The sequence below is a fragment of the Camelus dromedarius genome, chromosome 3, assembly GCF_036321535.1.
Source record: "Camelus dromedarius isolate mCamDro1 chromosome 3, mCamDro1.pat, whole genome shotgun sequence".
NCBI classification, from domain to species: Eukaryota; Metazoa; Chordata; class Mammalia; order Artiodactyla; family Camelidae; genus Camelus; species Camelus dromedarius.
This window is the reverse complement of record NC_087438.1, coordinates 86,400,413-86,427,555: the sequence shown is the minus strand read 5'-3', so window position 1 is coordinate 86,427,555 and position 27,143 is coordinate 86,400,413. Positions and strand designations below refer to the sequence as shown.

The 27,143-nt window shown below is 40.1% G+C and overlaps 1 long non-coding RNA gene and 1 pseudogene across 1 annotated transcript in view; both read left to right on the top strand.

Moving 5' to 3' along the window:
- The first annotated feature begins 4,612 nt into the window (after window positions 1-4,612).
- Window positions 4,613-27,143, top strand: part of LOC105089737 (uncharacterized) — a 39,596-nt gene continuing 17,065 nt past the window's right edge. Inside the window, exons 1-4 of the long non-coding RNA XR_837208.3 lie at window positions 4,613-5,012; window positions 12,345-12,389; window positions 18,467-18,606; window positions 19,956-20,076. This is a non-coding gene — a long non-coding RNA (uncharacterized LOC105089737). The remainder of the gene's footprint in view (window positions 5,013-12,344; window positions 12,390-18,466; window positions 18,607-19,955; window positions 20,077-27,143) is intronic.
- Window positions 6,876-8,935, top strand: LOC105089726 (elongation factor 1-alpha 1-like; annotated as a pseudogene).

The window sequence follows — 27,143 nt, the reverse complement described above, 5'->3', positions numbered from 1 at the left end:
AAATTTGCCTTAACATACTGACTCTGTCAGGTTCCTGTGGTGAATTGATAATGAAATTAGGAGAGACAGGGTCCATTGACTTAGAAGACCTGGGCCATTAGTTAAGTCTTCTCTCTGTTTCTGCAACTGGCTTGACACCCGCTTAGTCACCTTGGTTTTGGCACTTGCCTCTGACACTAACACTTAAGAGAGCAGAGCTCAGAATGGAGATGAGGAGGAAGCATGGTAAATAGATGCTATAAAAAAGAGGTGAAAATCAATACTTCCATTAACATCTAGAAGCAGACTCTTCAAAGGACATTTATATGTTTAACTGACAGTAATGTGCCAAGAAGACTAGTTCCTCTAAGGACCACAAATTATGTAACTATCACTGTGATATTATTTCGTTTTCTCTTTATTTTGACAAGAGATTTCACCAATAGAATTTAAAACTAAAACAAAACAAAACAAAAAAACCCCAAGCAAACCAAAAAGCTCTGCCTGGGAAAAATATTGAAATAAAGATTACATTTTTCAAGAATGTAGCTACAATAAAAATTCTAGTTACATACATCAAAGTTACTAGTAATGTGCCACAAAATAGATATTTTCTTGAAGTTTATCATAATAGGATTGATTTGTACCTGTATCTCCTTTATAAGACCATTAGTTTTGTAATATGTATATTAGCAGTGAATGGTTAATTTTCTGTTTTGGTGTTATTGTATTATCCTCTCATCCTCAAGTCTAGATTTAATTCCTGGCTTCTGCATTCCCTGTGACTTAGAGAAGACAGTCAACTCTTAAAATGTGTGTTAATTTCCACACATGTAAAAATGGTGTTGGGAGGAATAGAGAATGGGTGTATGTGAGTACCTAACACTGTGCCTGGCACACAATAGAGTTTCAGTAGCTCTTACCCCCCCACCTCCCCCCTCTACTTGGTGTTCCATTTCCCTCATGTTAGTCCTCCTACCTCCTCTGCTTTACCATCTCCACTCTACACCTTCAGAGGGAACACCTCTGGACAAAGGATGATGGTATTCAGTGACTTTGGATTAGGGATTGAGCTGGTGGCCTTCCCTCCAGTGAAGGAGGCTGGGTATCTCTCCCGAGGCTGCCACCACTTCTACTCCCCTTTCTTCCTTTCCTCTTGCCTGTGCCCAGGAGCCAGAGTTTGGTAGGCTCACCCGTCCTCATAGACAGCGTGGGGCTTGGGGCGTTTCTCTTTCTGAGGACAGAGGTATTCAACCCAGCAGATCAAGAGATGTAGCTTGTCAGCTTGGATTTGAAGGACACAGTTACTCTAAACTTGATTCTGATCTTCAAGATAGGGCAGGTTTAGAACAAAGTGCTGAGAACCTTGGGAGAAAACAAGAGCAAAAGACAGGAATATTAATCAGTATCTGACATGCATCCTAGACTATGGAAAGCACATTTCAGAAATTTCAAAGAAAATATATGAGGATTTTCTGAAAGGGTATAGCTAGGTCCAGAAGGAGTAGAAAATGAAATTCTAACTACATAATAAAAAATAAGCCAAATATGGAAGAAAAACTAAAAAAATCAATATGGTTGCCCAGAGAACTCTCCTTTGAGCTCAGATTTTTAAAAGCATGTTTGAAAGATCAAAGACCTTGTAGGCAAGAACAAAAGCCATGCCACAGCACAAACCTAGAAGAATAGTGTCATAAAGACTAAAGTGAAAAATAAGCTCAATTTTGCTCAGGAAAAAAAGGATAACAAAAAAAAAAAAATGACATTTACCAATGTGTAAGAAGCAAGAAGAACTAGGAACTGTTAGTCACATTTCTAAGAAATTATGATATAATGTTAACAAGACAAAGAGAAAATAGAATTACTCGGCTCCGATTTTGCTCTGTCTTCTATACCAGAAGAATGAACTTCAGACTAAAAATGTAAAGATGCCTGGCAGATGTACCTGAGGACTGAAAATAAAACATGATAAAACGCAAAGCGGGGAGTCCCTGGATGATTTTCCATGGGGGAACGCAGCTGTGTAAAGGATCACAGAGGTAGCATCAGCCAGAAGCTGGACCACTCCTGCGATGGTCTCTCCAAGAGATGATGAAGGACTGAAGGGAGGCATTGCAGAGCGTCAGAGAAAGGTCTGATGGAGGGAGGCTGAGGAGGTAGAACTGATGAAATAACCCACTGCACTTCAGGAAAGATGTGGACGTGCTGTTTGAAGTGCGCACAGAGGAGGAAAGGATTTCATCTGTGGAAACAAAGCAGACAGGATGAGGGGAGTAGAGACTGTGGGTGGAGAGCAATCACATGAACCTAGTGGTGGAGACAAAAAGTTGGCATGTGTTTAAGACAGGAAGAATCCAGGTTTGCCAGAATCTTAGGTAACGTTCAGGGAAATAGCTGGGTATACAGGAGACATGGAGGAAAGGATACAGTCTAGGTGCAAAGGGTTTATTACCTATCAGAAGTTCAAAATGAGGGCTCCGCACCTGCTGAGGAGCTGCAGGTGAATTTAAAAAAAAAAAAAGAGCTATTCATATACCTCGTCCTGTGGACACCATGTAATTAGAATATGTAGCTCAAACCTAATGGAATCAGAGGTCTGTGAATTTCTTTGTGTTTTTGTGTGAGATTGACAGGTTAACAGTAAGACTGTTGAAAATGGACAGTACCACTCCTGTTAAAGAAGGTATCTGGGTTATTTTGAATTGCAGGATGCTAATGTGAACAGAGAAAGCTTCCTGGTCCCACCAGAGCTTACGATAAGGCTTCCTCAGTTAGACCAGGGGTCCAGGATGGCCTCTCTAAGAATGTGGCTTGGGCTGAGAGCTTGCAGATAAGTGGAAACTAGCGTGAAGAAGTACTGCACACACTGGGAGGATTAAGGCTTTAGTCAGATCTGGGTGCCTCACTTTCAAGAGAAATGTTGCTGAAGCTCTGTCGTATGGGGAACCGGAGACGGCTAGCCAGGAGTCACTGACTTAGGAGGAAAGCTGTTTTATCAATTCTCTCTTGCCTCGAGGGAGAATCTGATCCAATTCTTAGGTGATCCATATCAAGGTCAAGCTCAGAGGCTCCAGACCCAGATATCTAGATTTGATTCCTGGCTCTGCCATGAATTACATTACTTCCTATGTATAACAACAGAAGCAACAACAGTAATACATATGGCACAGGACTGCTGGGAGGATTAAATAAATAAATACTGGTCGTGTCTAAAACAGTGCCTGGAACACAGCAGTCATTTAATACATGTTGGCTATTATTATTGCAAAACAGATGGGTATGTATCATTTTGTAATGGAATGTTTTAGTTATCCAAGTTGTTGTGCAATATTTGAAAAAAAAAGAACCTGAAATGTTTAGCCAGGGATGAGACGCTCATTGGAAGAAACCAGGAGGAGCTGACACCTGCCTTGAGTGGGCAGATAAATTGTATGACACCCACTCTTTCTGACTTTGAGATTCCACAATTTCATGTGCAAGAATTGGTCTTCATTTCAAGTCATAGATGTGTTCCTGGTAGCAAATTATTAAATATCCTGTAGCACTTTCCTTGTTGGGACCAAATATCTGTTCTTTAGATTCATAAGACCCTAAGTCTTCAGTTAGGACATAGCTGTGTGTTTCAATTTGTGATGAGTCAAATCTCTGGGAAAACTATGTATTCAGTCTATAAGATGGAAACAGAGAACATGGGATTTTTAATACGCTTTCATTCCGAAATGTAAAATCAGGGACTTTTAACTTATTGTCAAATTGCCACAACCATCTTGTAAATGCTTCTTGATTGTTAGTAAAATGATGATACTTTATCATCAATCAGCAATGAGCAATAAGGGTCAGTTAAGAAATACAGATTTTTTTTTTTTTATCCTTTCAAGGGTTTTCCTCAAAATTCTCGATCTCAGTGAGAGCACTGATAATCTGTGAATTATCTTGGCTCTCAAAATGCAGAGAAGAATCCAAAAAGATTAGAAGAAAACATTGGCCCATTTTACTGCGAATTCAGCCAGGCTGATTTGCTCAATGGTAACAGAGGAACAGCAACTACACTAAACATCAGAATGGTCAGTGCAATTAATGCAATTAAAGTAATTAGTCCTGGCAGCTGTAAGGTCAAATAGAGGTAGCTTTGTAACAACAATCTGCCACTGCAAAATTACTGACATTTCCAACTAAATTATATTCTCTAAATTGTTGCCTTAATGCTAAATAAATAAAGTTATGCTAATGTAGGGACTGATTACAGATTGAAATTAGCACAATTGCTTGTTATACAGTCTGCTAGGGTTAACATTTTTAAAAAACATAATTAATAGCCTTTGCTTACTGTCTCTGGTTATAGATCCTGCAGCTCATTTGCATTCTTTTGCAAAATGCTGACAGTGCTAAATGTCTAAGAAGAAAGATCTCATCTGGAGGTGGAAAATGCATTTTGCACATCATCAAGCTAAAACTTGTTATGGTTTCAGGCCAACCTTCATAACAGAGATGACCAGAAAGAGAATGGATCAGAACGAAGCTAGAATCCGTTTTTCTTTTCAGCCTGGTGATCCAAGCCTTTTCTGGAGTCAATGTGAAATGTAATTGCTCTTTTGACCTCTATCTTCTCTCTCCCCAGGTCTGAGGAAGAGCTATACTGGTTGATTATTGCAAGAATGAAAGGCACCCTGACCTTGTGGACTGAACGCCTTGCGGCTTTCAATGTTGCCCATTATACTGAAGGCAGGCAACTCCTAGAGAGAGGCGGAATCGACAGGAGAGCTGCTTCCTGGGCAACCTGCCAGAAAAGGCTTCAGCAGCAGCAGTTTAGACACCACCAAACAGCTCAGGCAGCAAAGGAAACAGCTGGGGAAGGGGGGTGCGGCTGGGGGGTGAGGCAAAGACAGAGTATATAAAAATATTGTTAGCACACAGTTTAAAGAGCTCCCGGGCATCCGTGCTATACAGCGCCTTTGCTAATCCTGCCCCTCATCATCCGCCTGAACTGAAAACCGACCTGGGAAGGAAAGCTGAGGAAGGAAGCAGCAACCAATGTAAGTGCAGCTACTGATTTCCTAAAATAGGCCGACACTCACTCAAAAGACCTTATGATCATCCTCCCATGTAAATAGGAATGTAGTGTGAGTTTCCAGCAAAAAGTAGGTCAGGATATGGCGTTCCGATAATTGTTCTAGACTCTAAATGATTCACTACAAACCTGGTGGGATTATTTTTAGAATTTATGATTCACAGAAGGATTAGGGTGCCACTCGGGCTGAAAGCAACACACTGGCTCCTTCTGGCTCTCTAGTTAAACCTGATTCGTTTAAAATCAGCTGTGGGTTCTTTACATATCTGCTAGTTCTACTCCAACAGTTCTATTCAACAAAATTTTATCGAGCATTTATTACATGCTTAAGCCCTGTGGGAGAATAACTGACATGTGGCACTTGCCTGTGCATTAGTGAGACCATCTGGTTGACCAGTCAGACACAGCAGTGGTGCTATTTGCTTTGATATTTCATTCCATCCATGGAGGGAGCAAGGCATGGTGTTGGATATTCTAGATTCAAACTTTCATTTAAGTCTTATAGTAATCTTCAAGTTCATACTGTCATCCCCATTTTAGGAAGAGATGATTTACTAGAGTTTTAAAAGGCTTTGTAGTCTGGAATTAGCCAGACTTGGGTTCAAACTCAATTTTGTTACTACTCAAAATCTGCAATCTTTAAAAAAAAAATGTCCATTTTTCTGGGCTTTGGTTGACTTAGTTTCCATAGTGAAGGAGACTAGATGGACTTAAGACCTTTCCCAGCTCTGTGTTCTATACGAAATATTGTTGAGGAACCACACATCCTAGATTTTCTGGAACACCCCAACTCCAAATATTATGGTCCATTATGCCTATGAAATTATTTATGCCCATCAAATGCTGAATTTGGGCACCTCAATCTCCCTATCTATACATAAAAAGAACTATCAGAAGTAGGGAGAGAATAATGAGTAAAGGCTGGGGAGAATAGTGTTAAAAGATACTTTTCAAAGAATGGCAAAATTGTGACCCTTGTACAGAGATAAAAATGAGTACATGTTAAAGATTTGATTCTATTCATTAATCAAAGAGGGAACCGACAGATGTTATAACCTGTTCAAGAGAGTCTAAAGAGACACATTTAAAGATCAGGAATATTGAAATGAGTACACAAATGGAACCAAACTGTTTTTTTTTCCAGAGGAGTGGAGGGAAATCAGTTGAACCTTTACCATACAGGGAAGCATTTGCATGTCTATCAGTTACCTGTAACATATAAGTTGTAAAATAGCTCAAGGACAGTGAAGGCTAAAATCAGATAATGGGAAGGGTGTGCTGTGTGCAGACAATGCATAGGTTCCCATGAAACACAGTTTTTTTTTCCTGAAGGGGATATAGCTTGGAGTCGAACATGCTTTCATTGTGGTTTCCGATTCTTCAATAGCTTTCAGGGGAAGGATCTCAGTGGGGGCGTGGGTGTGGACCAGGATCACCTGGGGAACTTTCAGATCAGAATCACCACCTCCAGACTGCATCGAAGAGTCTAACGAATGTTCTAAACAATTAGAGGGTCTCTTCAACTGCTTTTTGAGGTTGAAATTATGATCGAAGGAGACCTGGAAATTCAGCTTTGTGCAGTATTTATAGGTGTAGTATTTCTTCCTGATCCTTTTGTGACTTTTTTTGATGTGGTTTAAGGGTCTTGAAACTGTTAAGAGTTCAGTTCACCAAGGGCTAAGGACTGCTGTGCACACTGGAGGCACAGCAAAGTCAAAAGGAGAAAAGTGAGAATTAAAGAAATAAAAAGAGGGAAAAAGCTTTTTTGCAGTGGGTTTGCTGCCAGAACACAGGGGTCATAAAAAACCACTGCTAAATCTAAGGCAAAATGGGAAAGGAATAGTCTTATATCAACATGGTCATCATTGGACATGTAGATTTGGACAGGTCTACTACTGCTGGCCATCTGATCTACACATGTAGTGGACTGACAAAAGAACCATCAAAAAGTATGAGAAGGAGGCTGCTGAGTTGGGGAAGGGCTTCTTCAAGGAAGTCTAGGTCTTGGATAAACTGAAAACTGAAGGCTAGCGTGGTATCACCGTTGTATGTCTCTGCAGAAATGGGAGCCCAGCAAGTATAATGTGCGCATCACTGATGCCCCAGGGCACAAACACTTTATCAAAACCGTGATTTCAGGCACATCTCAGGCTGACTGTGTGTCCTGATTGTTGCTGCTGGTGTTGGTGAGTCTGAAGCAGGGAACTCCAAGAACAGGCAGACCCCTGAGCATTCCCTCTGGCTTGCACACTGAGTGTGAAAGAACTAATGGTTGGTGTTAACAGAATGGATTCCACTGAGTACTCTAGGGCCAGAAGTGATACAAGGAAATCATAAAGAAAGTCAGCACTTACATTAAGAAATCTGGCTCAAGCCCAACACAGTGGCATTTGTGTCAGTTTCCGGCTGGAACGGTTACAACTTGCTGGAGCCACATGCTAACATGTCTTGGTTCCAGGGATGGAAAGTCACCTGTGAAGATGGCAATGCCAGTGGAGCTTGGGATCACACTGCTTGAAGCTTGGGATCGCATCCTGCCACCAACTCGTCCGACTCACAAGCCCTTGCCTCTGCCCCTCTAGGACACCTGAAAAATTAGTGATATTGGCACTGTCCCTGTGGGCCAAGGAGAGACTGGTGTTCTCAGCCTGAGTGTGATGGTCATCTTTGTTCCAGTCAATGTTACAACTCAAGTAAAGCCTGCTGAAATGCACCTTGAAGCTTTGAGTGAAGCTCTTCCTAGGGACAGCGTAGGCTTTGATGTCAAGAATGTGTCTGTCAAAGATGTTCGTCAGGACAGTGTGGTTGGTGGGATGGCAAAAAAATGACCCACCAGTGGAAGCAGCTGGCTTTGTGGCTCAGGTTAATATCCTGAACCATCCAGGCTGCATCAGTGCTAGATACACTCCTGTGCTGAATTGTCACACGGCTCACATCGCTTGCAAGTTTGCTGAGCTGAAGGAGAAGCTTGATCATTGTTCTAGGCGCAAATTCTTGAAATCTGATGAGGCTATCTCGTGGTTCATGACAGCCCACTTGTATTGATGGCTTCTTTGACTCTCCTCCTCTGCCCTTTTGCTTTTGGTGAGACTTGAGACAATCTGGTTGCCACCAGTGTCATCAAAGCAATAGATAAGAAGGCAGCTGGAGGTAGCAAAGTCACCAACTCGGCCTAGAAAACTCAGAAAGCTAAATGAATATTATCCCTAGTGCGTGCCAGCCTGCTCTTCATCAGTGGTGGAGGAACAGCCTCAGAACTGTTGGTCTCAGTTGGCCATTTAAGTTTAATAATGAAAGACTGGTTAATGTGAATAATGCATTGTAAAACCTTCAGGAGGAAAGGAGGATGTTTTGTGAACCATTTATTTTGTGTGTGTGTGGCAGTTTTAAGTATTGGTATTTCAGATCGGTACTTTTTAATGGGAACACGTTGACCAAAACTCTGTCACAGAATTTTGAGACTCATTAAAAGAAAGTTTATTGAGGAAAAAAAAAGTGAGGGGTGAAGAATAAAATGAAGAATGGAAACAGGGAAAAGAAGAATCAGCTGGTACAGGGGTGGCCATGGATGCCCCTTCCCCCTCCATAGAGCTACTTTGTTAATAAAAATACCATTTCAAATTCATGCCCATAAAGAGTGGGAGTCAAAAGAAGCTTTATTTCCAAAGCTCTGCTTTGTAGATTTCCCACTTCCACGGACAATCTAACATGGTCATAGTTTTCACGAATGTATTGGAGTGTATGTATTCTAATTCCATTATAATAAATGAAATACATGCTGTTCTTGCAGTTTTGCACTTTGAAGATTTTTCCCCCTCTCTCCCACACTTCCCTCCCTACATAAAAATTAAAAATAAAGGGAGTGATCAACTGAACATCTAAATTGAAGTCTTTTCCATTTGCATGTATTTTTAAAAACACAATACTGTATTGTAACGGTACTGGACTAAAGAAGCTATAGTTACTGATAGTTCCAAAAGGAAAATTTGTGAAAATACCAGTTCAAGTTTTTAACTCAGCAATGAAAATGAAATGCAAAAGAGAAATGAAACGTGGAATGTGGAGAACTCTGGCGGTTCTAGGAAGACTGTGAGAATCGCTAGAGAAGGAGCATTCAGCAGGAGGAAAGCTGGCACAGGGTCAGGGCACACTAGACCTTCTATCTAGTGAAGCTTTGTAACCTCCCAGGATATTATTCTGGAGTCACTCTTGAAAGAAAATTTGAAGAAGCTCAGTAGCTGTCACACTCAAAGAGGTCAACTCAGAAGGTGTTACCAATCTCAGATTAGGCTGCTCACCATTCAAAAGCCAACCAGTTGAGAAGTGTCGGTAGAAAGGAAAGGTGCTTTAATCAGAAAAAGCTGGCAAGCTGGGGCGATGGTGAACTTGTGTCCAGAGACCATCTCTGAAGATTTTGCTCAGCCATGAGTGTTCTAAAGGGAAAAGGGGAAGAGATCTGTTAATCACTGAGATAGGGAGTCAGAGTGGTCCCCACCCCCCACCATGTGCAGGCTTGTGGGAAGCAGTATTATCTTGACTAAATTCTCTGGGAACTGTGGACTCCAGGAGAGGAAGGAAGGCCCGTGGGCTTTCAAAGTGACAGAGTACAGCTGGGCCAGCAGACTCCCAGTTGGCAGGGAGATCACTGTGTTTGGACAAGGCCAGAAGGGTTCAACCAGCCAGCACCATGATGCTAATGAAAGAATGCTACTTGAACCTCTCTAAAGTCAAAGTTTCATAAAAATTCAGTCCTACCGAATAGTTCAGTCCTACCGAATAGTTTCTTTCTTTTCATTGTTTTAACCTAAGGGATGAAGAAAGTAAATCAGTGTCAGATTAAACCAAAAAAAAAAAAAGATTCTGGTAGCTCCACACAATATATTAAAAATGAAAATAATCGTTTGCTTGTGGGAAGAAGAGAAAGCTCATAAAACTTTTAGACGCTTCCTTCTAATCATACACATTGTTTAAAAGAAACTTTAGAGCTATTATTCCTTTCGATCTTCCCCCAAAGCTACAAGGTGTACAAAATCTACTGAAATTGCACTGCTTTCTAGCTGTCATGGTTTAAATAGTAACATACGCATACCTTCCAAGTTTTGAAAGCCCATTCAATTTTTATATAAAAGCAAGTTACCAGAAATGGGCAGAGAGTACAGTACTAAATATAGCAATGTAATTACTGTCATATAAATAATCTCCTCTCTATAGTGTTAGAACAATGAAATAAAAGGTTTATCTTGACAAAGTTTGAGTAAGTAGAGGTGGAATTGATTCAGAATCTCCATAACTTCTCCATCCACTGGCATGGGAGGGGGCAGAAAAGAGCTCCTTTAATTTCAGTATCAGCACGTCCTTCCTATTCATTTGCATTTGGGGAGTTTTTCCACAATGTATTCATTTGCTAGTGAGATAATGTGTCCCCGCCTGATCAGATAAGAGGCGGATAGAATTACTAATGATGAAAAGAGGCAGCACAAGGGCATGAAAGCAAAGCAGCCCTTCCTTTTCTCACCTCATCTGGATGGATCTGAACTTCAACCATCTCTTTTTTTTTTCATGGTGATAGTGGGGCCATTTTCCAAAACTGGGCTAGGACATTGCAAATTGTGTTCTACAGATTCTTTTCTCTGTAAAGTGCCATTCAGAGAAGGAATGTGATGTCATCATGCTGTTCTCTTCTGATATTTGTAGGGACTTGTCAGTTAATAAATTGAGGGCAATTTAAATCAACTGTCACTCAATATGCATCAACTGTTTCCAGGTACTGCGGAAATAGCACCATGGAGGTCCGCTCCTTTGAAATAATTCTAGAAATATATCTATCTAAAAACATTTCTAATAGAAAGTTAGAAAGCTTGGATTCCCAGAAATGTTTAAATTACTGATTGGAGTAACAGGGTGTTACTAGTAGCTAAAACATAGAATGTAGATAGAAATACAGGTTAAATGGAAGGAGTAGAGGTGATGTCTTATCCTGCACGGGTTTTAGGTAAATGTACGATTTATGTAGAGTGCTCAGTGGATTCCTTAGGACAAGTCCAAGTTGGGAAGCCACCACTGGGCATGGAGCAGCAAGTTTTGAGTTCAGGAGTCTCTGGCCTGAAAACCAAACAATCCCCTTGGCCCTCACTTTCCTTTCCTGCAAGCTTCCAGAGTCTCTCGAATATGAAAACTGTCCTTTTTGGAAAAATATGGGAGAGCAACAGCTTCTTGATCAGCATTTCATTGATACGGATAACATAGAGACTAAGATCAGACATTCTTACAGAATGAAAGGGGTGCAGGAGTACACGCCGAGAAAAGATGGTTTTGCTTTGACTTACCTAGGAGACGCTGTGAAGGTAGCTTGGAAGCGTGAAGCGCTCACTGGCTGACTTGACTGGGGAAGGCTTAGATTCCTCTCATCTCTTACCTGCTGCCCTTTGGGTCGAGTACTACTCTGGGATAAAGGAGGGCTCTAGAGTGAGTAAAAGCATGCCAGATTTGAAGTTCCTCTGCTCTCCATCACCCAGAAACACCATAGCTCTGAGATGGGTACCAGTCCACTGTTGTTCCCCCTGCCCGCCCACGGTGGTGAAGCCTTGTTTGGTATTGAAATCATGCTTAATAACGATGCCCTGCGTGGCCTTGTCACCCACAGAGAGCGAAAGGAACTCTGAAATAGTCACAGTCTCATAAAGAAAGTAGTGTTCCTTTAGTAAAACGCCAGTGTCCACCAAACAACTGTTACAAAGGAGATGTAGCTCCTATGACGGGAGAAATTTTTCCAGGGCTATTTGGCCAAAGATGATAGTATAATAGCAAGAATCCTAAAAATGAGAATGCAATTATGAAGGAATCCTTTGGAACCCTGCACCCCCATATTCTAACTGTATTCATTTCCCAAAACTATCAGACCATATTCTAAAGACTAACACATCAACCGAACAGCATTGTACCACCTTTTTTCTTTTTTTTTTTAATTTTTTAATTGAAGTATAGTCGGTTTACAATGTTGTATCAGTTTCTGGTGTGTAGCATAATGTTTTAGTCATACATACACATGCCTAAATTCCTTTTCATATTCTTTTTTTATTATAGGTTATTACAAGATATTGAATATAGTTCCCTGTGCTATACAGTATAAACGTGTTGTTTATCTATTTCATATATAGTACTTAGTATCTGCAAATCTCGAACTCCCAGTTTATCCCTCTACCCACCTCTTCTCCCCTGGTAACCATAAGTTTGTTTTCTGTATCTGTGAGTCTGTTTCTGTTTTGTAAATAAGTTCATTTGGCTTTTTTTTTTTTAGATGGGGCTATGATGTCAGCATGCCCAGTGCAATATTCAAGAAAAGGTAACTAGATTTTTTTGTTTTGTTTTGCATTCTTTCTTATTGAAGTATAGTCTGTTTACATTGTTGTGTCAATTTCTGGTGTATAGCATAACAGTTCAGTCATACATATACATACATATATTCATTTTCATATTTTTTTCATTATAGTTTGCTACCAGATATTGCCTGCCTTGAAGCTCGGGAACTAACATTTATTGATGGCTTTGCAGGTACCTAGCACAAGGCTTCAGCACTTTCTCATATGCTAGGATGCTAGAGAGCAGGCTACTGTAGGACAGCTTTTATTCTCTCTGTATCTACAGGACAAGGACACTGGCTATGATTTAAAAAAAATAGAGATCAGGTTAAAAAGATGGATACACCTGAGGGTGTGCATTGGGGACTGTGAAAGAAAAATGACTAGGGATGAAAAAGGAATGCAAAGTAGGACTGAGGGCTGGACATGCATAGGTCAAGGTCTTAATTTTTTTAGACAAACTGAGTGCCCTGTGGACATAATCCAGGGTCTCTAGAAGTTAGAATGGAAGCAAATTGCTCTCTTCATTCTAAAATGGTTATTTTCTTTAAGAGCTAGGCTGAAAAGAAGAACTGAGAAAATCAAAGTTGCTAGCATATTTCTGAGCCAGTGCTTGAAAGTATGGAAGATTCTTAAATCCATGCCCTTCCCAGGTCAATAGGTTCAAGACAAGCCCATGTTACATTGGTTCAGAGTCCCTGCGGGATTCCCAAGAGTTTAATCCTACACATTAGCAACACTGGGAGTTAAGATTCTTGCCTGACTCCGTGAGCTCTTTTCCCAAGTGTTTTGTAAATCTCTGAGCAGTATGGTGGAAATGAATAAAAGGAATCTAGCTGCATTTCCTGAAAATGTTCCATATTCTAGCAAAAATAGTTATAATAAACTTTCCTGTAATTCCCAGTGAACAAGTTGGCTTATTCAATTGAATAGACCTTTACTGGGCACCCCAGGTGTGAGGCATAGTGCCAGGCGCTGGGGTGGGGGGTGTACTGTTGTGATGATAGTGGTGATGGGCTGCTGATGGTGAGAAAATTACTTCCTGGGGGCTTACCGTGCACCGAACATTGTTCTAAACTCCCTATGCGCGTCCGTCTGAGGAAGTGTTTATGACAACCTTACTAGGTAGGTCTAACCCCCACAGTACAGAAGTGGAAACTGAGGCATGTTGGTGACTCTACTTCCCTGAGGCTCAAGGTGGTAAAAGTCAAGTCTTGAGGAAAAACTCCCTGTCATTGCTTTGTTTTTCCCACTCTCATTTTATTTATTTTATTTAATTCTTTTTTAATTGAAGTATAGTCAGTTTGCAATGTTGTGTCAATTTCTGTTCTACAGCATAATGTTCCAGTTATACAGATACATACATATATTTGTTTTCATACTCTTTCATTATACGTTACTATAAGATATCGAATATAGTTCTCTGTGCTGTACAGTATAAACTTGTTCATTTTTTATATAGTAGTTAGTATCTACAAATCTCAAACTCTCAATGTATCCCTTCCCACCCTGTCCGCCCACTGGTAACCATAAGTTTGTTTTCTATTTCTGTCCCACTCTCACTTTTTAAAATTTGTAAATTTTTATTGAAGTATAGTCAGTGTCCAATGCTATGTCAGTTTCTCCACTCTCACTTTTAAAAGTATGAGCAGAGAAGTTGAACTCAGAAGTTACCAGGGAAATAAAGTGGACTTTTACAGAAAGTCTAGATGTTGAGAAAATAAGCCAATTCTTTATTATCACATCATATCATATGAAATCATATCCTATTAGATTACCTTGATAGTCATAAAGATATATTTAGAAGTGTTGCAAACAGCCATGAAAAAAATTCTCTTGGTTGTTGATTTGTATTGGTTAATGGGTAGCTGCTGAAGCCAGCTGGAGGCAGCAATAGACACAAGACAAGCAGTCTTTTTTTTCCCTTAAACCTTAAAAACCTTAAAATGTCTGACAGAATGCTTCTAATGAGAAAATAGAAGTGAATGTGTAAAAATAAGCCTGTTTGAAAACATCCTAATGTGATTATTCATATTGTATTTGAGTCTCCTCTAGTTTAAAAAAAAAAAAAAAGGAAATTATGTCTACTGTGAAACCTCCAGAAATGTTGTTTGTTTATGTCCTAAGATAGTTTTAGGAGCATCTCTCTTATCAAAATTTTTAAGAATCATTTCCATCTTGGAACCATTCCTTCATTAAAATGTCCATATATCATTCCATTTAATTTCCTTTAATCCCACCAGAAACACATCAGGTACCACTCACAGCCTCAAGAGTATATACAAATTTGTTACACCATCTTTAGGGAAAAGCTTGTCGATTTTTAAAGTGTTTATGCTTACTTTATTAACATTATTTAAATAGTGACATAACCAGTGTTGATTTGCTGCCACTACCTTGGAAATGTTTAAACATTATTACAACTTAGCTCCACATTCCAGTTTTATCTCTAAAATTAATGCTTTTAGGCTCAATTTATGCCTGTCAACAAGTAATGATCAGAGATGTGAGCTGGCTCATAATCCAGAGGTACTAGGTTACAATGTGTTACCATGGAAACTGTGTTTTATTGCATTTTCTCTTCTTGATTTAAGGCATTTGACAATCATAGCAACTGTTTGCCAGTCTTCCCACATCATAAAAAATTCAAAAACACAACCAATAGAGAAAAAAGAAAAAAAAGAAAAGAAAAAGAAGATGGGAGGAGTCTCTACTGTTCTTGGACCTCATTAGAAACATAAAAAAGAAATGACAGCCTAATATTTAACATGGACCTTTTGTGAATAGTTTATCTTTCAGAAAGTCCAGGAGTGTTGGAAAATTCAATCAGTGGTTAGTCATAGAATGGACCTGTCTGCCTGTGGTTCATTTTGTTTATTGCATCATATATCTTTTATGATCACTGGGACTTTAGCCTGAAACAGCATTTTCTTTAACAAGAGCCATGTTTCCGTTAACGTTGTTTATTGCATCTGAAACATTACTCTTTGAAATCACGGTACATTTTCTATCGAGCAAAGGTCTGCAACTGAATCGTGCATGAATGTGTTTATTCAGAATCTAGAGTTTAAAAAAAAAAAAAAAACCTCATCCAGTTCATGTAACATTAATCACTTTGCCAGTGTTCAGCTGAGGTCATTGCCACATTCCTAGCAGTATTAAGGCAAGTCGAGATTAATGATTAATCACGTACATTAAACCTTGGAAGGGGAGCACGTGAAAGGGATCTCACGTTAGACACTGTTTAAAAGACAGAGAAGGGACTGTGGTGAAATGGGCTAAGTCTGCTGCAGCTTGACTTTACAAAGTGCTTGTTTTTACTACATGGGGTCAGTACAACGTCTGTGAATCTCAAGGCTTCCTTTTCCTATTTCTTCTAGTTTATAGGTCAGATTTAAGGTCTTTCTGACTGTTCAAAATGAAGACTCATTCACTAAACTTTCTTTTTTTAGTACATGCTGATCACCAGGCACTGGCGAGGAACTATCCACGCAAAGATGACCCAGACACAGCCCTCCCTTCCCTGCTCCCCCCAAGAACCACACGATCCACCCAGGAAGAGCGGTACCAGATGTGCACAATCTGAGCAGAGTTTTGTGGGAGTACAGAGGAAGGAATGATTAATTGTGAAGGGAAGTCAGGAAAGACTTTACTGAAGTTAACTTTACAGGGGGAAAGAGGTGAGCAAAGCTGGCCAGGCAGAGGGAATGACATAAAGACCCTGTGAGTATTCTCAGACTAATTAGTGATTTGATGAGATGAGAGCAAAGGCTTTTGTAGAAGAGCTGAGAAGGGACAGGCAGAAGATGAGATTGTAAAGTAAGGGGGAGACACATGGCCAAAGTTTCTGAATGTGAACTTTATTCTAAAAGCAATGAGAAGTCTTTGAAGAATTTTAAGCAGGAAAATTTGGAGCATCAGACTGTAGTAGAAATTGGATACAATTTCGGGTGAGGGCAGGTTGGATGGCAGATTAGTGGGTAAAAAACTAGAATTACTGTCTTCAAAAAGGAGGAGGATACAGTCAGCCATTAAAGTGGTAGCAGCTTAAGTTTGGCCATAGAATGGAGAGAGACATTATGGGACCAGATGTGACAAGAATGGTCAGCTGAGTTCTTGGAGGGAGTTAAGGATAGATGACAGAGAAAAAGGAATCTAAGATGGTGCCAAGGGATCTAGCTGGGGTGAAGAAGCAGATGGCAATGCCATTAACCGAGGCACCTGAGGTCATGGGACCATTAAAATGATAACTTCTAGTAGGATGTTGGACAAACTACTATGTCACTGAGGAATGACATTGGTACTGGATACGCTGATTTGGGGGCCATTAACTTATACTTGGTTGTTTAGGTCATAAGGGAAGGTGAGAATGTCCAAGGCAAGAAGGTAGAAAAAGAAGAAAAGACAGTCCGAGGAAGAGTTTCTGGGAGAGAAAGTATTTCTCACTTGTGTGATGATTTTCGAATTTAGAAAAAAAAAACAAGAGGCTTAAGGAATTTTTATGTTTTTCTCTATCTAAATAAAGAGTAAACCTGGCACACAGAATAACCATTTCTACAAGAGAAAATTTAAGAACAAATATTTGATTAAAAATATTTTACTCCTGGTTGCATATAATGTATAATGCAACCTGTAATTAGGATGCTGGTGGGCTCACATGTAGAAAGAAATGTTTCATATAAGAGGTTAACACTATTTTGAAGCATTACCGCTTTAAATGTTCTTAATATGCATATTTAAATATGTTCTTATATTGTATGTGACAGATTTACATACTTCCCATGTTACCATCATACACTTCCATTAAAGATTTATTTATTTTTAAAAATACATTTTATATTCCCATAAAAAGGAGAAATTAAATCATAAAAAATACACACAAAGTTAGTGTTTATAGTCTAACTACTACTCTCACAAAAAAAAACCATTGGAGTCGGTGGCTGTCTTTCCCGTTGAATAAGGAGAGAAGGCCCAGGTATGAGCTTAATTTTTGCTCATGGAGTTTTGTATTTCAAAGACTAAATTTTCCTAACTACAGAGATAAAACAAATGTGAGATGCAAAAATGTCACCTTCTAACAGAGCAGGAGGTTGAAATTGTATTCATCTAGGCTTGGCCTCACCTTCATCAGTATGGAAAATTTAAGAATTGATTTCCATCCAGTAACAAGAAGTTACTGGAAAAATCAGTAGTATGTGTAGAACTCAGAAACACCATTTTGGGGAGGTTTATGCCTTCCAGCTAGTTTTCTGTTCATTCATATAATCATTGATTCACTCAGTAAGAACTTACTGAGCAGACATCATGTCCCAGGCTCTACCAGTAGCTCTAAGATGGCAACATGTCCTTCCATTCTAGGAATTTATACTCTTGGCCAAAAGATGAGGTGAATTCTCAGGTTGCTGTTGTGATTGGCTGTGCAGGCTGGGCCCTGTACTGCTCTAGAGGGAGTCATCACAGATAGGCTATAAAATAGCCCTGGTGCCACCCCAACCCCAGCTTATGCTGGTGGACATCTGCATCTCCTTGGTCACAGTGATTAGCTCAGAGATAGGCATGCGACCCAGTCAGAGCCAATGAGATATGAAGAGATGTTCCTGTAGGAACTTCTAAGAAAAAGAAGTTCCACCTCTCTTTCTGACAGCTACCAAAGGGAGCCCATTTTCTGCTGGATGATGAGGTGTGAGGATATGAGATCAGAATTTGCTTCATGTGTTTTGCTACTGGGAGCTGTGAGCCTGGAGTTACTGAGTTCTATCATGGGGGTCCTGAAGAAAGCCCCAGTATGGTGGGCAGAATAGGGGGAGGGAGCACCCAGGTCCTTAGTGACATCATGGGAGCAGTAGATCAAGCCTCTTACAAACCCACAACAAAGTCAGCTGCATAAGCCCCTACGTTTCTTTTTTCTGCTTAAGCCAGATTGAATGAAATTTCATGTCACAGTTACAAGAATCTTGACATAGTCCCCAATACTGATACCTCTTGTATAATATATAACTTTTGTGCCTATTCAGATTATCTACTGGTCATGTTCTTCCCCATGTGTATTCTTCTACCTTAGGGTAAGGTGGATCCCAGTGGAGTCAGTGGGAGGATGGATAAGTTCAAACTCTTTGAGAGATTGACCTCTAAGCTCAGAGCCAACTGCTTTCCAGTCTGTTAGTTCTCATTCAACTTGATACGGAGATGATGACAAAGAAAGTGAGTATTTTTAAAGTATTTAACATTTGGAGCTTGCCCCCCAAACTGACTTGACACTATCCTCCTAGATTTGGAGGCTTTTTGTAGGAAAGTGCTTAGCATTTATTCAATGCTTTACAAAGATTTTGCTTAAAAATGTTTGCATGTTTTTATTGTGGTAACAATATATAGAACATAAATTTACCGTTTTAACTATATCATTTAGTGGCATTAAGTTTACAGTGTTATGCAACCATCAGCACTATCCATTTCCAGAACTTTTTCATCATCCCAAAAAGAAACTCTGTCCCCATTAAACAATAACTCGCCCTCCTCCCTGCAGCCCTGGTAACTTCTGTGCTACTTCCTGTCTATGAATTTGCCTGTTCTCAGTACCTCACAGAAGTAGAATCACACAGTATTTGTACTTTTGTCTCTGATTTCACTTAGCATAGTATTTTTAAGGTTCATCCATGTTGTAGCATAAAGATTTGCTTTCAGATGTATTCCTCTCCCTGTCCCCCTAAAAGTGTTTTAATTTCTGCTCTTCAAAAAATAATATGTACATATTGGGTTAACTTTTAAAAATTAGAACATACTCAGGAACTGACACATATTTTAGGCCCACAAGGGACCAGTCAGTGTTAAGCACGTAACAGATACGACATTGTCTAGTGCTCTCAGTCCTAACTGTTGTGTTACTTTCAAAGACCCAGCGTCACAGGGGCACGTGATACGGTACCCAGGATACAATCCCATTTCTCCTCACTGTGATATTCCATAGACTTCACATCACAGAATGGTCTAACCGTAAGCCTATTTCTAGTTTTTGAATAGCTTTAAAATTTCCAGGATAAAAGATTTCTATTTCTAGTTAGGTTTTATTTGTGCTAGTACATACACACTAGTTCACACTAGCGGGGTTTGCTTAAATCTTTGGCATGAGGCCACCCTCCAGACACCTACTGAGTGATTGATGGTCTCAACTGAGGACTCAGGCTTTCTATGTCCAAGCCAGGGTGCACTCCACACCCAGAACACACATACACACCTTCCATTTGTCTGCACACCTGCTGTGCCCTCCACACGCTAACCCCTCCGTACACTTGCACTGAACACATGTATCCTTGGCTTCTCAGAGTCAGACAGGAGTTCTGGTGACTTCCAACAACCTGTAGGACCAGCAGAAATTTTAGGACCAAGATGGAGTTAGCCTCTGCCTCGTCTGCCTTCTACAATCCCTTCAAGTTCCCTCTTCTGATTTTAATCCCTATCAAAAGTAAATGCACAATTATATGTGATTTTTCCAGATATGCTTTTCATTATTACAGAACTCACCATTCTTCCTGCCCCCTGTGCTACTATTCTAGCTACCCCAGAGGAATCCTGCCCAGCAGCCCGAGAGCCGAAGGACCAGGGCCGCTCTTCAGATCAAGTCTTCTGTGATTGTCTGGAGCTGTCTAAAAAAGGATGGAAAGCCTTCTGAAAAAGGTACTTCGTCTTCTAGAGGTTGAAAAAAGTGGGTCAGAGGGCTTTTTTTTTTTTCCAAAATCTAGGGCAAACCTATTTTTTGGTTAAGGACTTTATAAGACATTGCTCAATTTATTTAATGAGCAAACCGCATTGCCACATACCCAGTTCCTCTGAGAGAACTGTTCCCCTAAGTTTGGATCTTCGCTAAATGTGCAATCATGGATTCTTCACTCACATATACTTTAACCTTGCTGATGGCTCTCTCAGGACACTGCAGGGAAATTAGCGTGTGTACTGGCAAGCGAAGACATAGTGCAGTTAGCAAACCTGGACTGGAATCCCAGCTCCAACACTTTACTTCCCGTGAGGTTATGAGCAATTCTTGGAGCCTCCCTCTAGCAATCATTTATTTATTGCTGCGTTAACAAAGCAGTCTAAAATTTAGCAGGCTAGAAACTAACTTTTGTTGTTGTTGTTGTTTATTGTGTGGGTCAGCAATTTGGACTGGGCTCCCCTGGGCAGTTCTGGTCTCTCCCAGGATCAACCATGCAGATAAAAGTCAGCTAGTGGCTCGAATGGGGCTGCCTGGTAAAAGATGGTCTCACTTACATATTTGTCCAGGGCATGTCCATGTTCCGCCCCTCACCTTTTTGGTAGACTAGCTTGGCTTGTTCATGCAGTGGTCTCAGGGTTGCAGCCACAGCCCAAAGAAATCCACGTGCAGGCACTTTCAAACCTCTGCTCACGTTTGTCATGTCCCATTGGCCAAAGAAAGTCTCACGGCCAAGCCCAGATTCAAAGAGTGGACAAAGAAACTCTACCTTTTGTTGGGAGAAAAGGCAAAGTCACATCGCAGAAAATCCTTAGTATGGAAATGGAATTACTGCAGCCATCTTGCAAACAAACTCCATTCTTTCTTTACAAAATGGAGACAATCACATATGAAATATAACATTACTGTGAAAACAGATTTACTCCCTCCTCTTTGTTAGGTAGGTCACTAGGGCATAGAAATGGAAAGAGTGTGGGCTAAGGTAAATTCAGATCTCATTATGGAGGGTTCGGAATGCTCGATTGAGTTAGGGGATGGTGTTTATCTCAGCCATCAGTGAAGACTTACTGACACATCATGCACAAGTCAAATGACATGATGTGAATTTGTTTAAGCAACTGATCACTATATAAAATGATCTGCTTCACTTACTTGTTTTGTTGTTTATGATTGTTTTCATCTGTCCAGGAGATTATAAGTACCATGAGACAGAATAAGGACTTTGTCCAGTTTTATTGTCTGTCCTCAGCATGAAGAGCTTTGTCTGACTTAAGACATGCTTGCTGCATGATTGACTGTGGTCCAAGTCACTTCAAAATTCCTCCTATAACGTGACTTCCAGACTTTGCACTGTGCTCACCCAAATCAAGATGCGTAATCTCCTCTAGTTCTCAGTGTCCTCTGGCACTGTACACAATCCCCCTGGTATATTCAATGACAGAGAAAGAAAGGAGTATCTCTTGATCTGGTTACTTCACTTTTGTTAATGCAAGCTAAGATTGAATTTCTTGGCTCATCTGGAAGTTTGAGGTAACTAAAATTCCTAGGGTTTTCTCCTACAAACTACTATTAGTCCAAATCATAGTGTTCTCCCCTCCCAAATTTGTCACCAAAAATAATTTTTAAAATACCATAAACGTAAAGTGTGTTGCCCTTGTTCAGTTTTATCTTCGGTTTCTGGCTCATCATTCTAATTTGTCTAGATTGTTCTGAGTCTCCATTGTGTCATCAAATACATTGGCTTGCCTTCTCAGTTTTGTACCACATTCAACTTTGATAAGCACACTTCCTCTGTCTTCAGCAAAGTAGATAAGGATGTTGGGCAGGGAAGCCCTCATCTGGAGACCTGCCACTGCTGTTCCATTAGAACTCTTCCTCTAAATGTAACCAGCCACACACCCACTCAACTCTCCTATTCTCCAGTTTTCACTTCTCTGTCCTTTCTGAGCACGTCATTGGCATGTTATCATATGTCTTGCTGAAATTAAGGTATCAAATGTTTCTAGCATTCCCTTTTGAAATTTATGTATGCATTTATTTTACAATACCATATTTTAAAGATTGAAGTATAGTTGATATACAGTATTATATGTTATAGGTATATAATATAGTAATTCACAATTTTTAAAGGTTATACTCCATTTATATTATAAAATATAATATAAAGTAAAATATTGTAAACTAAAATAAAATTTATAAAATCCCCCTTGTTGTACAGTATATCCTTGTAGTTTATTTTATACCTGATAGTTTGTACCTCTTAATCCTCCAATTCCATCTTGCCCCTCCCCCTTCACTCTCCCTGCTGATAACCACTTCTCTACGTCTGTGAGTCTGTTTCTTTTCTGCTGTATTCACTAGTTTGTTGTACTTTTTTAGATTCCACATATAAGTCATATCTTACAGTATTTGTCTTTCTCTCTCTGATGTATTTCATTTAGCATAATGCCCTCCAAATCCATCCATGCTGTATACCAGAAACTAATACATTTTTAATCAACTGTACTTTAATTAAAAAGCAACCAACCAACCAACCAACCCATTTAAAATATGGTCAGAAGAACTGAACAGACGTTTTTCCAGAAATGGAGATGCAGATGGGCAACAGCCATCCCTTCCCTTTTGTACATACCTATTTAACCAATCCCTTTTTTAAAAATAATAAGATGTTAGTTAGTCATGGCTTGTTTTCATCTTCTTGTTGACTGACCTGCATGCAACTTACCTGCCACTGGATACTCTTTCTTTAGCTTACCTCTTAGAAAGAGGATGTTTCCGGGGGAAGACATCCCTGATTCAACTGACGTTCCGTCCTTCTACTGGGACTCCTCCTATTATCTCCTTACATCTTTGCAGACTGCCAGGATCCCCTCTCTTCTGTAAAGTCAGTCTCCCATCTTCATTGGATCATAGCCATTACCACTGCAGTACTGGTTCTCCAACCTGATTTCATGTCAGACTTGTCCAAAGAGCTTATTAAAACATAGATTGCTACGTCTCACCCCCAGAATTTCTCCTTCAACAGGTCTGGCTTGGGAGCCAGTAATTTGCATGTCTAACAGGTTCCCACTGGCGCTGATGCTGCTGGCCTGGGGACCATATTTTGAGAACCTCCAACCTAGTATACATCCCATCTCATTAAAAAAAAAAACAAAACAAAACAAAACTTCCCTTGGACTTTATAAACACCTCCAAAAATGAGGCTCCCATTCCCTCTTCCCTTTTCATAGCCAAACTTCCTCAGAATATTACCGACTCTCACCATCTCCATTTTCTCATCTCCTGTTCACTCTGACACCAGGGAAACACAGACATGTGATATGATGAGCCAAGAAATGTGGATGATCTTTCGAAGCAAAGAATGGCAAGCAGATTTTCCCCTATACCCTCTAGAAAGGGACACAGTGCTGTTGACGCTTGGATTGTAAACCACTGAGACTCGTGGCAGACTTCTGACGTAAAGAACTATAGGGTAATAAATTTGTGTTGTTTTAAATTCTTTTGGGTGGGGAGGTAATTAGGTTGGTTGGTTGGTTTATTTTTAGCAGAGGTACTGGAGCTTGAACCCAGGACCTCGTGCATACTAAGCACGCACTCCACCACTGAGCTATAGTCTCCTCCCAAATTTGTGTTGTTTTAAGATGGTAAGTTTGTGGTCATTTGTTACAGTGGCAAGAAAATTAATACAAGCCTCATCTCCAGAAGTAACACCAACATCTACCCAGTTGCCCAAGCTAAAACCTTACAAGTCATCCCTGATGCTTTGCTTCCCTTTTATCTACCTTCTACCCACCTAATCTAGCAACAGGGTCTGACAGGTTTACCTGCAAAACAGATCTTGAATCTGTCCATTTCTCTCCACCTTATCTGTCAACACTGGAGTCCAGACCGTCATCATCTTGTATCTGGACCACGACAGCAGCCTGCTAAGTGGTCTGTCTGTTTCTGTCCTGGTCCCTTTCTAACTGATTCTTAACTTGTTAGTGATAATGATCTTTTGATAAATGCCCATCACTTCTTTGCTTCAACTTCTTCAATGTCTTCCCATCACAGTTAAGGAAAATCCAAGTTTCTGAACATGGTCTACAAGGTCCTTCATGACCTGGCTCCTGCTTGCTGCTCTGATTTCACTTTATACATTGACTCCAGCTCACTTTGTCCACCACATTGGCATCATTTCTGTTCCTGTAACATGACAGACTCACTCCTTTGATTCTCTTCCCTTGTATGGCTTCTTGTTTTTCATGTCTGACCTCAAATATTACCTCCCTGGGAAGGCCTTCATTAACCCCTCCAGGTAAAGCGTGCCACACCACTGTCATCCTCATTCTTTGTCAGATAACCCTGTTTGTAATTAGTGAATTTGTTTGCTTTGTTTTCTTTATTCTCCCGACTAGAACGTAAGCTCCATGAGGCTGGCATGGCTGATTCAGCGTCACACCCCCAGGCACTACCACACTGCCAGACTGGTGGTAAATAGATGCTCCCCAATGCAGGAATGAATGAAGGAGTGGAGTGAGTGAGTGAATACTGTGATCACAGGGGTTTTTTCCATTGAGGTGAAATGTACAAAACATAAAATTGACAATTTAAAGTGAATAATTTAGGGGCATTTAGTACATTCACAATGTTGTTCAACCACCATGTCTTAACTAGTTATGAAACATTTTCATCACTCCAAAATAAAACCCTTTACCCATTGAACAGTTATATCCCATTCTCTCCATCCCTCCACTCTGTACAAAGGCCAGTTTGCTTTCTGTGTCTGTGGATTTGCCTATTCTGAATATTTCATACAGATGGAGTCATACATGGATGGATACATTATATGTCCTTTGGTGTCTAGCCTCTTTAGCGAGGACGGTTGCAAGGTTCATCCACACTGTAACATGTAGCAGTACTCTGTTCTTCACGACAGCTGAATACTATTCCTGTGTGTGTGTGTGTGTGTGTGTGTGTGTGTGTGTGTTTATCCAGTCATCTGCTGATGGACATTTGGGCTACTTCCACTTTTTGGCTATTGTGAATTAGTGCTGCTGTGAACATTTGTGCATATTTGGAATGTAGGCAGTGATTTCTAGAGCATAAGCCTCATTCAGCCCTTGCCTGTTTCTGATTTCCTCTGTATCTCTCGTGCCCCAGGATTTCGCAGTCAATGAGAGTAGCTTAATGATCATATCTGCTTAATTATCATAGAATTCTTAATCAGGTTGTTTGTTCTGTGGATTAATACAGCGGGTTCCAAATTTAATAGGGCTGGAGACAGAACGAGGGGTAGGCTGAAAGAGATTAAGCAGAAGAGTGGTAGGTGTAGTTAAAATTATGACTTTTTAAAATCATGCACATTACAAGATAATCAATTTACTCATCCAGTGATAAACTTTATGTTTCCCTCAGAAATGTTAGTAGCTACCAATGCTTTCTGAATTAGGTACTTAGAATCCCTTGGTAGTCCATTCATTGCCATTTCCAGTGTTAAAAAGTTTTAATCCACAATTAGACATATATTAAGCCATTAAAATATCATTGCATTTTAATGATTTGAATCTATGAAAATATGTAAATTAGTAATGGCTTATTAAACTTTACAGTTTCGGGTGATTGTACAAAAAGAACTGTACATATAAAATGGTAGAGGGGAAAAAGCCTTTTGTGTATTTTATTACATCATCCTTCAGCGAGGATGACAACAATGAAAACATGTGTGCAATTCCCCATTTAAAAAAAATAAACATATTCAGCTATTCTGAACAGAAACGATTTCCATGAAAGCCAAGTCCACACAGTCATTTGGGGTCTAAGCATGTCATCTTGATCCCTGGCACTCTGTTTTGTGCTTTGGAAAGCGCTACTCAATTCAAAACAGAAATTTGGAAAAGGCGTCCTCCCTGGAGCCCTCTGAGAGCCTGTAGTTACGGTGGTTACTTAAATATTATTTCCATAGCTACGCTGGCTTCTAGCCACAGCTGAAATGCGTGTCAACGAGCTTGGTGTGAAAATGGGCAGGGAGGGGGAAAAAAAGAGGAGACAGAGGACACTAATTTTCGTTCTTCGGAGTAGGAGGTATAATGTCTTTATAAAGTAATAATTAAAAGAAAAACAATTACTGGAGCCTTATCTGGACCGTGCAGCTGTACTTCCTCCTTTTGCATTAACAGTGTTCCTAAGGTTATGACAAACCATGAAAATTGCATCTTTAGAGGAGTTTTATTCCTTTTCCTATGATTTGATTGAAACAGACAGCTACATTTTGTGTATATATAATTAGGCAGTAAAATAGGCTTTGAAGGCAGGGTTCCATTTAGTATGTGAGTCACACGCACAACTGCCTTTCATTCACCAGCCAAAGACTGATCTTTTTAATGCTTCAACTCGCTCAACATGTTTTCTGAATGCTACATCTTCCACGGAGAGGGGGGAAAAAAGGAAAGAAAATAAATCAGCTTTGCGCCCATATTTCTTGCTTTTTTTCATCTTCTTTCCAAAGGGAAAACAGTCTGCAAAGCCAATCTAGGAAGTCTTTGGTGATTTAACCTTCTGACAAACTGATTTTTATCGTCCCCCTTCCAGATTGTCGTCGGGCACAAGTGAATGCTGCACCCGTTCCTGGCGTATCTAATCCCTCTCATAAAAGGCCATTGTGGCAGTAAAACTGAGACCAATGGCTTTTTCATTCTCCACCTCTCAGCTCTCCAAAGTAATGGCGCTGGGTCTCCTCATCGTGTTTTTCTTTTCAGATGCATAGTTTCTCCCTTTAACAAGGTTAAAAAAAAAAAAAAAAAAAAGGGTAGGGGGCAGGGGAGGGAGGATGGAGGGAGGAGAAGGAATCCAATCCCATTTTATTAGTGCCATCCTTGTATGTGGTTACTAAGTGATTTCCCCCACCCCCGAACTTGAATTAGGAAGAGCATTTGAGATAACAGCCTGTTTTTATGAAAGAGATTTTCCTCTGAGATTTTGAGTATGATGAGAACAAGCCTGGGTGTATTTTTTTTTTCTTGTCATAAAAATCAGGGCTATCAACTGTGCATCC